At 46.8% G+C, this 14318-nt stretch overlaps 1 protein-coding gene across 1 annotated transcript in view; it reads left to right on the plus strand.

The window, feature by feature from the left end:
• LOC126542489 (ras-specific guanine nucleotide-releasing factor 2-like) overlaps window positions 1-14318 on the plus strand; it is a 402122-nt gene that overhangs the window by 173631 nt on the left and 214173 nt on the right. The gene's annotated exons all lie outside the window — the stretch shown is intronic.

Here is a 14318-nt window from a genome sequence, read left to right on the forward strand (position 1 = left end):
CAGTCCATTCAGATTTTGTTCCTATCTCCTGACGTCTAATTTACGTAACCGCTGACGAAAGCACGGGTGGTAACCCCGAAACGTTGTTTGAACAGCTCATTCAAACGCTCGCCTGATTTATACGAGGTCACTTTTGTTTGTTTTAAAAGCTAATAGCATTCCCTACCTTGACAGCTTTTCCTTATCTAATTCGCTGACAAGAGAAGAGGAGCGCGCAGAAAGAGGAGACGGTTTTGATGAGGTCGAGATAGCGCAGTGTAAGTAGGTAACCGGTTGAGGAAAGTTGTGTTGGCGTCTCCGATTGGTCTGCTTCCCCTTGCTTAACTTGCGGTGGCTAGTGGAAAATCGCGGCAGCGTGCAGTTGTATGGTAAAAATGCTGTCAAAAAAAAAATCCTCAGAGAAGAAGGGTTGGCACAACGATATCTTATACGTGTCGAAAGTGATCAACAACTTGATGCTGCACGCAAAAGTTTTTATTATACGCAGAGAAATCACTTCACGGCGAGAGCGCCGAGTAATCGGCGCTAGAGCATTCGGCGGGCATCTTCTATTCATTTCGTAGCGGGGCAGTCCTCGGCTATTTAAAATCAATTTTGTACGGAATAATAATGTACCTTTAGTGCGTGCACGTCACATTGAAGCAGTTAGTTTCCACGGTTTTGGGACGTTGCGCGACAGACAGGCGAAGTGGGCATGGCCAATAGCGGAGGAGTAATAGTGACGAAGGTGAATAATGCGAATTTCTTTTTTCCTTTTCTTCAGCATAATCATGCATAAAATCAGTGCTTCATATTGAGGTAAGGAGGCTTGGCGGTTTTCGTGACGTCATCGAAATGTAAAAAAAAAAAAAAAACGCGCGCGCACTTGTACTTAGGTACAAATTACAAAAGAGAAAGAAACAGATGGTCGAAATAAATCCGAAGGCCCGCACTACAGGGTGTCTCTGATAGCGTCTCTGCTGCTATGGGACGTTAAGCGCCACGAATTAATAAAAAGAATGCAATAAATAAATTCACGAATAACCAGTCTGCCACTTATTGGCTCATTGGATAGAGTTCTCACTGCGAGACCATTAGCGCATTGAATGACGATCTTATATTAACAGTTTATTTTGGGAGCTTAGTTGTCTCCCTCAAAGACGATTGAAGAAAAGCCAGTCAAGTGCGCCTCAGAGCCGACGAAGCCTTCGAGCACCCGCAATATCCCAGAGCAAAGGAAGAAAAGAAAAAAAAGCACGCAAGAAACAAAGTCCTCATGCTGCAAAAGCGACGCCGTTACGCGAAAACTGCACTTTGCCTAAGGCTTGTTATGCTGTCGCTGTCTGTCGAAGGTACGGTTTTGTAGTGAAAATAATTACATTGTGACACGCTTGCGTGCGCTCTTGCTGGCACGTTCCGCTTGCGAGCGTTCCGATAAGGAGCGGCCCCCGAAACAAAACAGATGGGTCTGAGCGCGTGCTTACCTCCGAGCTCCGTGCAGATGGCGAGGGCCAGAACACGAGCGTAAAGGACAAGGACCGAGAGAGAAGATAGAGGGAGAGAGATCACCTTTATATTACGGGAGTTGGAGAAGGAGCACGGGAGCATGAAATCTAGCGACGCGAGAGCGGTGAGCGCTTGTCAGCCGTGTTTGTTGGCGAAACTTTGAGCGTCTTCGGCGGGTTCTCCCGGAGCGGGCGCGGGCGCAGATTCCCAAAGTGCCCTGGCGGCGGCGTTTTTGCGGAGCGTCAGGGACAGCCGACAGCCCGAGGAGCTTTGTCAGAGACCGACGGGAGCGGAAGCCCATCCGCCTCGCCAGGCATACTCGCCGGATGACGTGAGACGAACGATGCGCATTTCCATCCTTCGGGCTTAAACGCTCTGCTTGGCTAACGAACGCGTTTTCTTTTTACTCTTGATGGCGCGCGTACAACAACTCCGCTGAAATGAGGGCTACTTTGAACCTGTTCCGAATTAAACACTTTTCGTTTTGTGCCACGGCGAATACGTGCAGTAACTGTGGTTTTCAGCGTTACTTGCTCGAGAATTTACAACGAGCAACGGCATTTGTTGAGCGGAAATAGGTTGCAAAATATTTCGTACAATGCAGCACTCGTCTTCGACGGAATGCAGAGTTTGTTATGTTAATTCCTGGCTTAGCGTTGCCTGCCAAGAGGCCCTACATCGAAAACATTTGAAATAATAGCGAAAGATCGCCACAGAAAAATGAAAAAAAAAAGTTAACCAAGAAATACGCTTGTTCACGCTACGACCAAATAAATGTGCATTAATTACATGAAACGAAGGCCCTCTGATAATACAGCGAATGACTGGCGTAGTCAAAATGCATTGCTTTGTTGACTAAAGTGAACAGCCGGGTCTTTGCACTCGCGACGCGCCACGAAGGGTATTCACCGCCACGGCAAGCCCAGAAATGCAGATAGGCGGTTCGCATTGAGCATTCGTCCATTCAACTTCCTTCTCAAGTAACAACGCGTTACCAGCCCGAAGGCTCAGACAAAAAGTCGTCTCTAAAATAAAGCTTGTCTCTTTCTCTTATTTCTATGTCTTTGCTTCTTGGCCAGCTCATCGCAACGCTCTGTGCACGTGGAAACATGGTTAGGTTAGGCTCTCCTTCAACTTCGGGCACTCGAATTTCAGTGTATATTGTCTCTTGTTCGCTGAAACACTTCACCGACGTACTTCCTCATGGGAAAAGTTCATTTAGCTTTCATTTTAACCCGCGCGAATCACCCGTTCGAGTCTAACCAGTCCAGGTGAGCGCAAGTGTTCCCGTTTCCACCTCGACTCGTAACGGCCTACAGCTAACGCCGGCGGTAAACATCACCGGTGCGTGGAACAACCAAGGCCGGCACGACAACGCGGTGACGGCGGCTGCTTTTTCGAGTGGTGCCATCGACGAAGAAACGAGGGACAAATCGTGCTGTGTGTGAAGGGAGAAAGTGAAGCCCCGCCCCCCCCCCCCCTCCCATCCTGCCCTCCTTGTTTGCGTTACAGCCGAACGCTGTGCCGTCTCCGCGATGCGCAAATGTGTTTGCGTTTCTTCGACGATGCGAGCATTCCAACAGGCAAGCGCGAGCCAAGCTACATGTGTCGAAGGCGTATTCCTTGGCCTCACAGGGCGTTCGACTCTGCGCTGCCAATTGAATTTACCTGTTTTCGCGGCACGCGTCTCTGGAACGGCACGAAGAGAAACAACCTAGGGGGTCGCGTCTCGCCATTTCAAGTTCTTTTGAGATTGCATTATGGAAGCACGAAACGGGCGAAACAAAGTGAAACGGAATAGTTTTTGAGAGCGCTTCCACTTTTTATTTTTCAGTGGTCGTCTCGCCCAAATCGGCTGTGAGCCTGCGAAAAGAAAAGAAAGAAAAAACATTCCGGCCCGAAAAAAGGCGCGGTGGTCTCGAGCTTCGAATGTTTCTGAAACTTCCATGTAAACTTTTGTTTACATTTTCACAAACATTACGTAGTACGGCTCTTTGGCCGTCACCATTGCTAGTGACTGCTTGAGCAGCTTTGCATGCAGTATCGGTAAGAACAAGAAAACGAGCACGCTGAAATCACATTATTTGAAAACATTGCCAATTGGGCTTTTAACTCTATTGATGTAATTCTATCTTATGATACACTGGCACGTGTACTTATCCCTTCCCGGGGACTGCATTTTACCCGCTGCCAACTTAACGTTATCGCTCAGCGCCAGACGCGTCTGCATGATTTGGAACTTATACTCGAATGTTATCACCCGCCGTGGTTGTTCAGTGGCTATGGTGTTGGGCTGCTGAGCACGAGGTCGCGGGACCGAATCCCGGCCACGGCGGCCGCATTTCGATGGGGGCGAAATGCGAAAACACCCGTGTACTTAGGTTTAGGTGCACGTTAAAGAACCCCAGGTGGTCGAAATTTCCGGAGTCCTCCACTACGGCGTGCCTCATAATCAGAAAGTGGTTTTGGCACGTAAAACCCCATAATTTTCGAATGTTATCGTTGATTCTATTTCTTGTGTACATCCCCACCGAACTTTCTGCGATCAGATTGTACGCGTGACAGGCATCGCGAAGTACTTGCTGGAAGGCACGCGGGCACCAGCGATAACGCTGGAACGTTCGACGAGTCATGTATAAAAGCCGACGCGCTTGACCCGCAGGTTGCGCAGATCAGATTTTCGACGACCGCCGACTGCGCTCGTCGCTATCATTGTGCATGACTGCTGCTTTCTTTCTTGGCATATGTTCGCCCAATAGAGATGGTTGTGGTGGGGTGTAGCAAGAGGCAGGTTTAGCCTGGCCATCAAGGCCGGCAACAGCTGCACCCGACCGTCTAGTTAGATTCGTGATTAACAGTTTTCGCTACTGTGTTCTTCATCGTCACTACAGCTATACATATATATATATATATATATATATATAGTGGGCTCCATGAGATAATTATGATTACTTCAAAACTTGTGGTTTGAGATGCTTGTACCCCGCTCCCCCTTCCTTTTCTTTTATGAGGTCACTCCTACATTTCAATTTATGGAGCACAAGAATTTCGCATATTCAGCATATATGTTTCATTGTGTATCTCATTATCAGTCATTCTTTGAGCTTATATTGGCCTTTATGATTTCTTGTTATAAACTGCAGCTTTTCTTGTCGCGATTTTTCGGACATTTTTAAGCATGAAATGCTTTTAGCTCCCGCTGTTGGCGACCTTCAAGTGACCTTCAAAAGCCAGACCGTTATCCGGACAAGTTGCAAGAAGAAAACGAGGTCGACCGTGCAACCAACTTAAATAATGCGGTATATGGCCCCCAACCCTTTATACAGGACCACATTACGTACGCTAGTTACTGACCAAACAAGTTACAAAAGATATTGCTTCCGAGCTTTTCTAATGTTGGTCCACAGTATCTTTCAAGCTGTAACTTCTAGTAGGCTGAAGTTTTGTCATTTTCAATAGCGACGTTCAAAAGGAAGATACAGGACACTATACACTTAGTTGTCATCTTTTGGCGCTGAGCACTTAACGCCAGCGACCCGCCAGCTCCGCAGCGCGGGTGCTGCGCCACCTCCAGAGATGGCGCCACGCTTCGTGGCGACTCCTTCAGGCGCTTCTACACGCCGCGGTGGCTTAGCGATTGCGGTGTTGCGCTGCGAAGCACCACGCCGCGGGATCAAATTCAGGCCGCTGTGACCGCATTTCGGTGGGGGCGAAATGCAAAAACGCCGGTGTTCCGGGCATTGGGGGCACGTTAAGGGTCCTCTGTTGGTCAAAATTGATCCGGTGTTTCCCACTACGGCGTGCCTCATAATCAAATCGTGGTCTTGACACGTAAAAGCCCAGAGTTCATTCTTTTTCTATCGGCAGTGCACTCTGTCTCCCTGGCGGCTTTCGCTGCCTGTCGTGCGGCGTTCAGCCGGTTTTCTTCTAGCTGAGCAACGTCTGTATGGAGCAGTGCACAGTATGGCGTGGTGCAGTGTGGTGTGCCGTTGCGAAGATGCACTACATCCATTTTAAGATTGTGGCTAATATCATCTCCAAACAATCTGATTTGCGCTCGTTGCCATTTCATATGCTTACATCCACTCTCGATCACGGGGGAGCCAACAATTCTATTTTTCTGCAATAGTCATGGCCTTATGTGCGCCTGGCGTTTTGATGCGAAGCTTGTTTTGCCTCACTAGTGTCAGCGTCGGTGTTGCCGTACGAAAAAACCCAAGTCGCGCGAAAATAATATTGCTTGTCGGGCTGTGGATTTGAACCACCGACCTCCGAGACCACCACGCTAACCGGTTCAGCCACTCTCGGTTCATCATACGCGACCTTTAAAGCGGGGTTTTATATGCATGAAGAAGTAGACGCAGCGCAAGGCGCGCGCCAATCACAGGCGTCGCCTTCCTCCTTAGGAGAGAAAGGGTGTGATCGCGTGTTCGCTGACCTCGGCGCCCGCCGTTTCCCGCCAGTTCAGGCTCGGCAGTCAGATAGGGAGGCCGCGTTCGGTTCGTTCTGCCCAAGAGCAGGCTGCGTTGAAGGAACGGCAGCTGGAGCGGGCCGCGCTTCGTGCGTTCAGCCAAAGAACAGGCAGCGTTTGATAAACGCCCTCGGGAACTCGCTGGAGAAAGGGCTCGTCGTCGACGTGCCGACCTTGCCGTGAGGGAGCGCGAAGCCGAGGCGTTACGACAATGAATAGCCGCGGATGCCGAGCTTCGCTTGCATCCCTCTTCACATAAGTGGAAGGGCAGTCATTTTTTAATGGTATTTCTTCTGCAGAAAGCTTATTGTTAAATTTGAGTATGGCGCCATATTGTATAATGAAGTGATCTCTTATAACTTTGTAGTACTGCATTTTCGAACTTATTCGCACAGGGTGAGCTTGACGGTGCAAGATAGGACTTGGTCCATCATCGTCGTGTGTGCATTGCCAAGCTCTTGTGACATTGGATGCATTGCGTACTAAAGTGTCCTGAATTTGAATCGGAACGTAAGAAATTATTAGATGAACTCAAGTGGAAGGCGGCACCACACTCAAATGCAAGTGATGTTTCGTTCCCGCGAGGAAGTGGGAATATTTAGGAGGGGAGTTCTTCGACTGCTCCTAAATTTCCCCCATGATACAGGGTTAAGGAAGTGAACGGTGAGCCGCATGGGTCGTCGTGGTTCGGAAAATGCGCAACGTATCTGGCTCCGTGGCAACATGTTTTTGCTACCTGGTGTTGTTAGTCGTACTGCGAAGTGTCTATCGCGGTTGATGTGTATCGTTCAGGCGGCGCCATTGTCGGTTACATATTCAAGGCTAGGTTCTCCTGCAGCAAGCAACACCCCCTCCCTCCCTTGCGTAGAAGACCATTAGAGGCTACCCCTTCAGTTCAGGATGGAAACGTATGTCGAAAACGGTCTGGCAGCATCTAAGCCGTTTTGTATCGCTTGATGTCCCGTAGACCTAAAGGACGTTCAGTGCAAAGAAAAATGAACATCGCAGTTTTGAAGACAAGGAGCTGAGGGTTTCTTATACCCACAGTCTACATCACTTAATTTCTACAGCGGCAACGATTGTCATAGCTCGAGATCACCCAATATCAACGTACTTGGCAACCGACGCTCTCAGGGCGCATATCCGGCACGTTGCCCGATTACCTTCTCACCATCTTGCCGCTCTACCCACAGAAAGGCCACACACAACTTTCAGTCGTTTAATTGATGCCAATCGTGCCTCATTGCCATCGAACTACATGCCTGCAGCAAGACCATCCTTACCTTTATGGTGCCTGCACAGACCTGACATACGCCTCACCATCCCAGGAATCATGAAGAAAGCCAACATGCCATCGTTTGCCCTTAAGCAGGCCACGTTAGAACTTTTACATGAGGTGCACAGTGGCCGCGTACACGTTTACATCGACGGTTCAGTCACATCTGCAAGTGCAGCTGCCGCTGTGGTGATACCAAGAAGATCCGTCAAGATACAGCTAAAGACGTCACATGTATCATCAACGACAGCTGCTGAACTGGTAGCCCTGCGTGCGGCTCTTCATTTTATTGAGGAGGAACCATCCCACGCATGGTCAATCTTCTGCGATTCCAAGGCAGCCCTACAGAGTGTGCTCTCAGCACTGCGCCATGGATCACATGAGCAGCTCGCCGCAGAAATCAGAGAAGTCCACCATCGACTAGTTGACGAAGGACACGATATAATATATCAGTGGTTGCCTAGTCACTGTGGCATACATGGCAATGATCGAGCAGACGCAGCTGCCCGATCTGCCCATGACGGCGTCAACTGCGTTGCTATTCCTCTTTCGAGAGCCGACGCAGCGAAAAAACTTGCCGCACTTGCGCGTGACCTGACATTAGCCCAGTGGAATTCATCCGATTTCACAAATGCACGCCTCCATACTCTGGACCCTAATTTACAGCTCCGTATTCCGCCCGAGCTTCCACGACGTGACTGCACCCTTCTTATCCGTCTATGGCTTGGAGTAGCATTTTCAAATGCCTACTCTTTCCTTATCGGAATGGCCAACAGCCCACTGTGTGACTTCTGCGGGTGCAACGAAACGATCGAGCATCTTCTTTGTCAGTGCTCTCGTTTTAACCCACAAAGAACTGTCCTATCAGCCACCCTAGACAAACTGGACAAGCGCCCAATGACAGAAAACAAGATCCTTGGAACCTGGCCTACGCGAACATCAGCGCGATCCGCTATGAAGGCGCTGCTGCGATACTTGAAAGACACGGGACTTTCTGACAAATTGTGACAGTACACTGTGTGGCGCAGGACTGTGCGGTGACACTGCGTAACACTAGGAATGCCTTTGCGGGTTGCGTGGCAGTGCCCACAGAAATAGTTCGTGTGTACGTGCGTGTGTGTGCTTAGGTTTTTTTTTTCCTTTTTTTATCCTTCTTTCTTTCTCACCTATTGCATCCCCTTTCCCCTCCCCCAGTACAGGGTAGCCAACCGGAGATAATCTCTGGTTAACCTCCCTGTCTTTCCTTTGCCTTTCTCTCTCTCTCTCTTCTGCTCACAAAGAATATACAAGAAGGAGTACGAGAAACAAAAGAAAGGTTAAAATTTTAAAGATAAAGTAGAAGCGGATGCAATGGGAGACGTGCTGGGAAAATTTATTGCCTTCCGCCTCATAAGAGGCGCTTAGTGACCTTCGTAAAACACTTACTCCCCCTTTTTTTTGTCGTCGGCGAGGCTGAGTGCGCTGGCACGGCTGAAAAAGTGCCTTTTCGTCAAGAGAGCCAACGTCGAAAGTCAATAAATTCTCGTTTTCACGAAATATAGTCCTATATATATATATATATATGTATATATATATATATATATATATATATATATATATATATATATATATATGAGCTCTCTAATCCTTGAACTCATGCTATATAGATTTTAGAAGTGTTCCGTCTGGGTGCAGACAGCTTCGATGGGCACGTTTTCGAAAAGATTAAACTGACTATATTTTGTCAAGCGATTGTAGTTATGCTTCACGTGATAATAAACTGTTCCTTGTTGCATCATTTCTTTTGCTAGTAATCTCTACTGGAAAAAAAATACTGATAGACCACATAACCCAGGATTCCTTATCTGATAGGATCCCATATGTTAACATGGTGTTGCTGGATAAGATGTATACGGAGCATGTAAGTCTTGAGGTTGCTGATGGTTTTCTCAATGGACAATCCATTGTTTCTGGAGAACCGATGATGCAACAGTTGGCAACATTTACAATGTCATCAAAATAAATCACTCACCCACTCAAGCTTCGGTTATGACCTGTAGCACTTTTTAAGATTATTTCTTACACAGTTTTTTTCCTGTATTTCCATGCTGCCAGTGTAGAATCATGTCTCATAACAGAATGTATACAAGTACAATTTAATATCGCGGAGCCGCTCTTACTTTGTCATGTCAAGCATGTAGATGCTCACAGGCGATGTTCAGTTGCATCAAAAGACCTATGTGTCATGAGCGACAGTACTAACCTGCCAGTTGCTGCCAGTTCTTGGAATAAAAGAGTTAATGTAGAAATTGGTGTGGCACGATGGTATACCAACTTTAAATCGGCGATCAGTGCGGGATTTCACGCAGTATGAATGATGGAACAAGTGGTCTCATATTAAGCACCAGGGTAAGAGTGCGCTGTTAGGCCTTCGGTTCAATTTTACTTAAGTAAACTCTCACGGAAGGATATCACTTCAAGGCAGGTTGAAAAAAGCGATATAAGTTACAGAAAGGCAGCTTGTTCTAGACTACGTGCTATACTGCGCTGGGAAAGAAAATGCAGGTAGGCTGCATCAGGGACGCAGCCGCAGTGGGGTATGTCACACATCTTGTGTGTGCTGCAGAGGGTGTAAAGGTACTCGGGTAAAGAAAGCACATACCTAAATACAGTAGTTACATTTATTCAAGCTTTAGAAACCTTACATGCCTATCATATATGTTGCAGCTAATTGAGGTCTTGCGGTCTAATTTGGCAATCGTGCTCGCTTCCTATTCCTGCTGTTTTGCAGAGGGTGCTTGGGTACGAGGCTAAAGAAATGACCCCCCCCCCGTACTGGTGTCGCTCGATCGAGACAGCCCTTCGCCGTCCGAGGCCACCGCACTCGTAGATAGTTGTGGCTCCTGCGCTTGCGCTCACTATGGAGACGGACACATTCCACCGCAGGCTAAGCAATTGGATATCCCTAGGTATTTCTTAACGAGTCATCTCGCGCCATTTCTTGGCCCTACGTTTCGAAAGCACGGGCACGATAGCCGAGCAAGCTTGAAACTTCTGCAGCAAATTGCACACTTGTAGGTCTGATAACTCCTGCTAAGCACGAGTTCAAGCTTGATAAACCTACGATGGCATAGCAAGCTTTCTCAAGTGCAACCATTCCTGACTGGATGGACAAACGTATTGCCGAGCCAGGCGTCTCCGAACGCCGCGCACAAGGTTGAATTTAATTCCGATTGAGTCATGCGTGGCGCGAGAATGGCGCCACCTACGCGTGCGACATATACATTATTGAGTAGTGGTTTCTCTTCTCTGCACAACGATACCAAAGTAAAACACATTACGTATTTTTTTTTCACGTATTAGAAAGCTTACCTGCTTAACTTATGTTACAGCTAATAGGGGGTTCTACAGCCTAACCTTGAAATCGCGCGCTCATCGTGTACCCGCCGTGGTTAAATGTGATGGAGGCGAGTCGGCATCGCTCTGTCTTGCTGCCCATATCTCTAAGGGTCATTTCTGGACCCTGCGTGTTAAAGGAGCGGGGAGGAGTTCAGCAGTCACACCTCGAAAGGTTACTGGTTTAAGCGCAGAAATGAGTTCGGACAGACTCTCTAGGATGCGCGGCCGACTGCCTGAGCAATTCCTCAATACACAAGCATCATCCGTAACGCCACCACGTGCCACCAAAGCAGGCTTGCCAGTCTGTCTCATAATATAATTCCTGAAATGCGAGGATATGGTCAGGCAAGCATCTGCCGTTTTTCCGAGTATGCAGTGCTAAAGTCGAGCCAGACCAAACTGATTACCTGACAGAGTATCTGACTAATAAAGTGAGGTGCTTAAATTTCACATGCTTACGCATGCCTACTTTACTTATTCTTCCCATGGTATCTTCGTCATAAGGCGAGAACTGCACCATGCCGGAAATTATCGACCACTTGATTTCTGCGCCCTCGTTGTATTCTAACGGAAGAGACAATCAATAAGTGTCAAAACCACATTCCAGGGATGGCGCCCTCTGGACAAACAGATACAGGTCTTGAAGGTTATGCTTTTGCTAGTGGCATGCGGCGAAAGTGATTGCGTTAGACGGAAACACGTTAAAAATGTTGAGTTTTGGACACCGCAACTATGGCTAAATGTCTGGCAGGCCTCGACAATTCCATGAGTCAGATAAGGAAAGCGATAGCGCCTTTTTGAAAAAAAGGTGAACTGGATATGCGACTTTAATGTTTCCCGTTTCGTTCTTTTTTTTTTTTCTCATCTACTTTTTTCACCTTGCCATCCTCACATTCACCTTCTCCTTTTGTATTCCATCTCCCAACGCTGAATAGCTGGCTAGAACACTGTAGTTCAGGCCAACGTCTCAGCGTTTCTCTAATAATAAATCTCTCTCGCGCACTCTCTCGCCATTATATGGAGCCTCATCTGGAAGTAATCTGACGGGACAGCTTTGTAAGTTTCGTAGGCCAAAAAGTTAGTGTGTCTCCTAAATTACTTGCGCGCTGTGTGATCATCGCAATGATACAAACGACTCGAGGCATTTAAATAACATGTGCTTTATAATCAAGCCAGTGATATAAACCTCTAAACTTACGTGCGAACAACTTATAAGGCGGGTATCTGAACCTAGACAACACCAGAATCCACACGGTTTTCATTCAAATTACTCCATTGCAGAATGAAGCTTGCCTAAAGCAAGCACGAAGGAAGTCAGAATACTATCAAGCTAAAAGTACTAAAGAAAGCACCAAAGTTGCCTGAGAGCACTGTTCTCATCCATGCTGCACAGTAATTTTTATGGGAACACAAGTGGTATGGAAGAATGCAACATTAACTACGCTATACTTGTGCCACGTGCAGTATCATGAAAATGCACTTAGTAATAATATTGTACAAAGCGTTTGTACAGTGAAGATCAGATACAGTCTGGGTACTTGCCTCAAGCGAGCACGAGGGGATTCCGAATACTATTTAAAAACTAACTAGCGCTTGAAACCTAGATGATGCGTATAGCGGGAAATTGAGGGATTTGCAAGAAAATGAAGCTCGGCTGCTGTCTTTGCGTCGAACAAACGTTGTGTGCGTGAATCGTTTCGGTGCACTGTAACGAAAAACTTTACCTTTAGGAGCACTAGAATAAAGAAGCGAGCGCATTTTTCTTTTAACTTCCTTAAGGCAACTTAGCAAAGAGCACAATTATAATAAAAAATATTAAACCCTTAACGACAATCTTACAAACATATAATAACGAATAACGAGACGTACGGGAACGTTAAGCATAGGAATAGTTGTCTCTAGGTAGCCTGTCCTCCCCTTGCTTTTCGCAGTAAATGCAAAACCGCACATGCGTATGGCTAGTTGGACAGTCAATGTACGTTGATCTTGACAGTGATAGCCTCGAATCACGAGAACACCCTCCTTCCCCCTCCCCCCGACACACAAACACAAACAAACACACTTTTTTTTTTAAAACAAAACTTGACAAGCGGCTGGATTCGTTCTCGAGACATACCTAATTGCTTTGCAATCCTGGTCATGAGATATTACATTTTGTTGCTCATTTGTTTTTCAGTATTCGTATATTACTCGGTGTTGCGTCACGTCCATTAGTTCCTGCTCTTCCTGGTGGCTTTTGCAAAGTAAAGGTTTTCTAGTTGTCGCCATTAATTTATCGACGCCTCCTGTTCGTCTCTGTCTTCCTATATTTGTCCCTCTTTAGCTCCCGCCAGTTTAATGTCGAAAACCGGAGAGAGAAAACGAGAAATGAGATGAGAAAGGCATATAGGTTAACAGGCAGACAAGTATTCGGCTTACTACACTACACTGGGGTAAAAAAAACAAAAAAAACGAATGATGCCAGATAAAATGGGAGAAAGGCAGGGAGGTTAACGGAATAACTAACATCCGGTTTGCTAACTCAGAGTGGGATATATAAAGAGAGAATCGAGATATATATATATAAATACGGCTACGAAGATACTGTTGAGGTTCCTACGTTCATGTGACTTAGTTAAACGACTCAAACACTACAGCGTAGAAAAAATTACATTTCTCTTGCGGTCTTTCTACTATTCTCTACTTTATTCCACTCTCTATTTCTTTCTATAACTTTTATCTTTAAGGCTTCAATTCAACCTTTCATCGGTCTCACCAAAGACCGTCATGTGTAAGAACATTATACAAACTTCTTCGTCTTGTACCTGCGCTGTTTAGCAATGCATATATCATCAAATTTGCCCATCTACACCGTCCTTGCAGCCAACCTCCGGCAACAGTTTCTTACTCGTTATACTTATTTTGTCTTATTTTCGCTCATGTGTGACATGCGCCATAGTTCCACGTTAAATATAGGCACCGTGCTTTCTCGGTCCTTAAGTACTAAGCAACTGATGCTTAGCAAGAGCAATAAAAGGCAAAGAAATGCGCATGGAGAAAACATGCGTCGTGTTTCGTTACTCTACATTATTTTCGGGCGCTCATCAAAATCCTTCCTGCTTGAGCGCACGCTGTAGCGAACGAAGAAGATAACGTTTCAAGCTTATTGATCGTCTCGTCTTCTGCCTCAAGAGGTGAGCGCTGGGTTCTAACGTCGCTTACCGCAACGCTAGATGGTACGTTCGTTTCGCAACCGTTTGGCCTCAACTTCGTGCGCGCCCTACACGACTGTATTTCGATGCGGTCCTGACAATAACGGAAGTCACGTGGACAACGTACAAGAAAGGTACAGAAGAGGTAGTTTCTATATTCGCCCTTGTTTGGTTCAAATCAAAGGACTCGTGACGGCGATAAGTGGATAGCACGTGGTCCGCTCATCACGAGCACTTGCGGTGAGTGAAGGGACCACGGCTATTTACAGGAGAGCCACAGTTTGCAGGCTTTAGCACACATTAAAAAAAAAAGCACGTACTCATCGTGATAGTTCCAGAAACAGCTGCAGGCATCCCGAAGGATAACAAACGGGTATGGGCAAGTGTGTCTAGCGCGGTAATAAAAATATGACAACCTAGTTCGTCCGTAGCATGCTCTAAAGATGATGATGTATGGATTTTTATAGCACGAGGGCCAGTTATGGCCAAAGAACGCCAGGACAATATTTCAAAGCTC

The sequence above is a fragment of the Dermacentor andersoni genome, chromosome 2 (genome assembly GCF_023375885.2).
Source record: "Dermacentor andersoni chromosome 2, qqDerAnde1_hic_scaffold, whole genome shotgun sequence".
NCBI lineage: Eukaryota > Metazoa > Arthropoda > Arachnida > Ixodida > Ixodidae > Dermacentor > Dermacentor andersoni.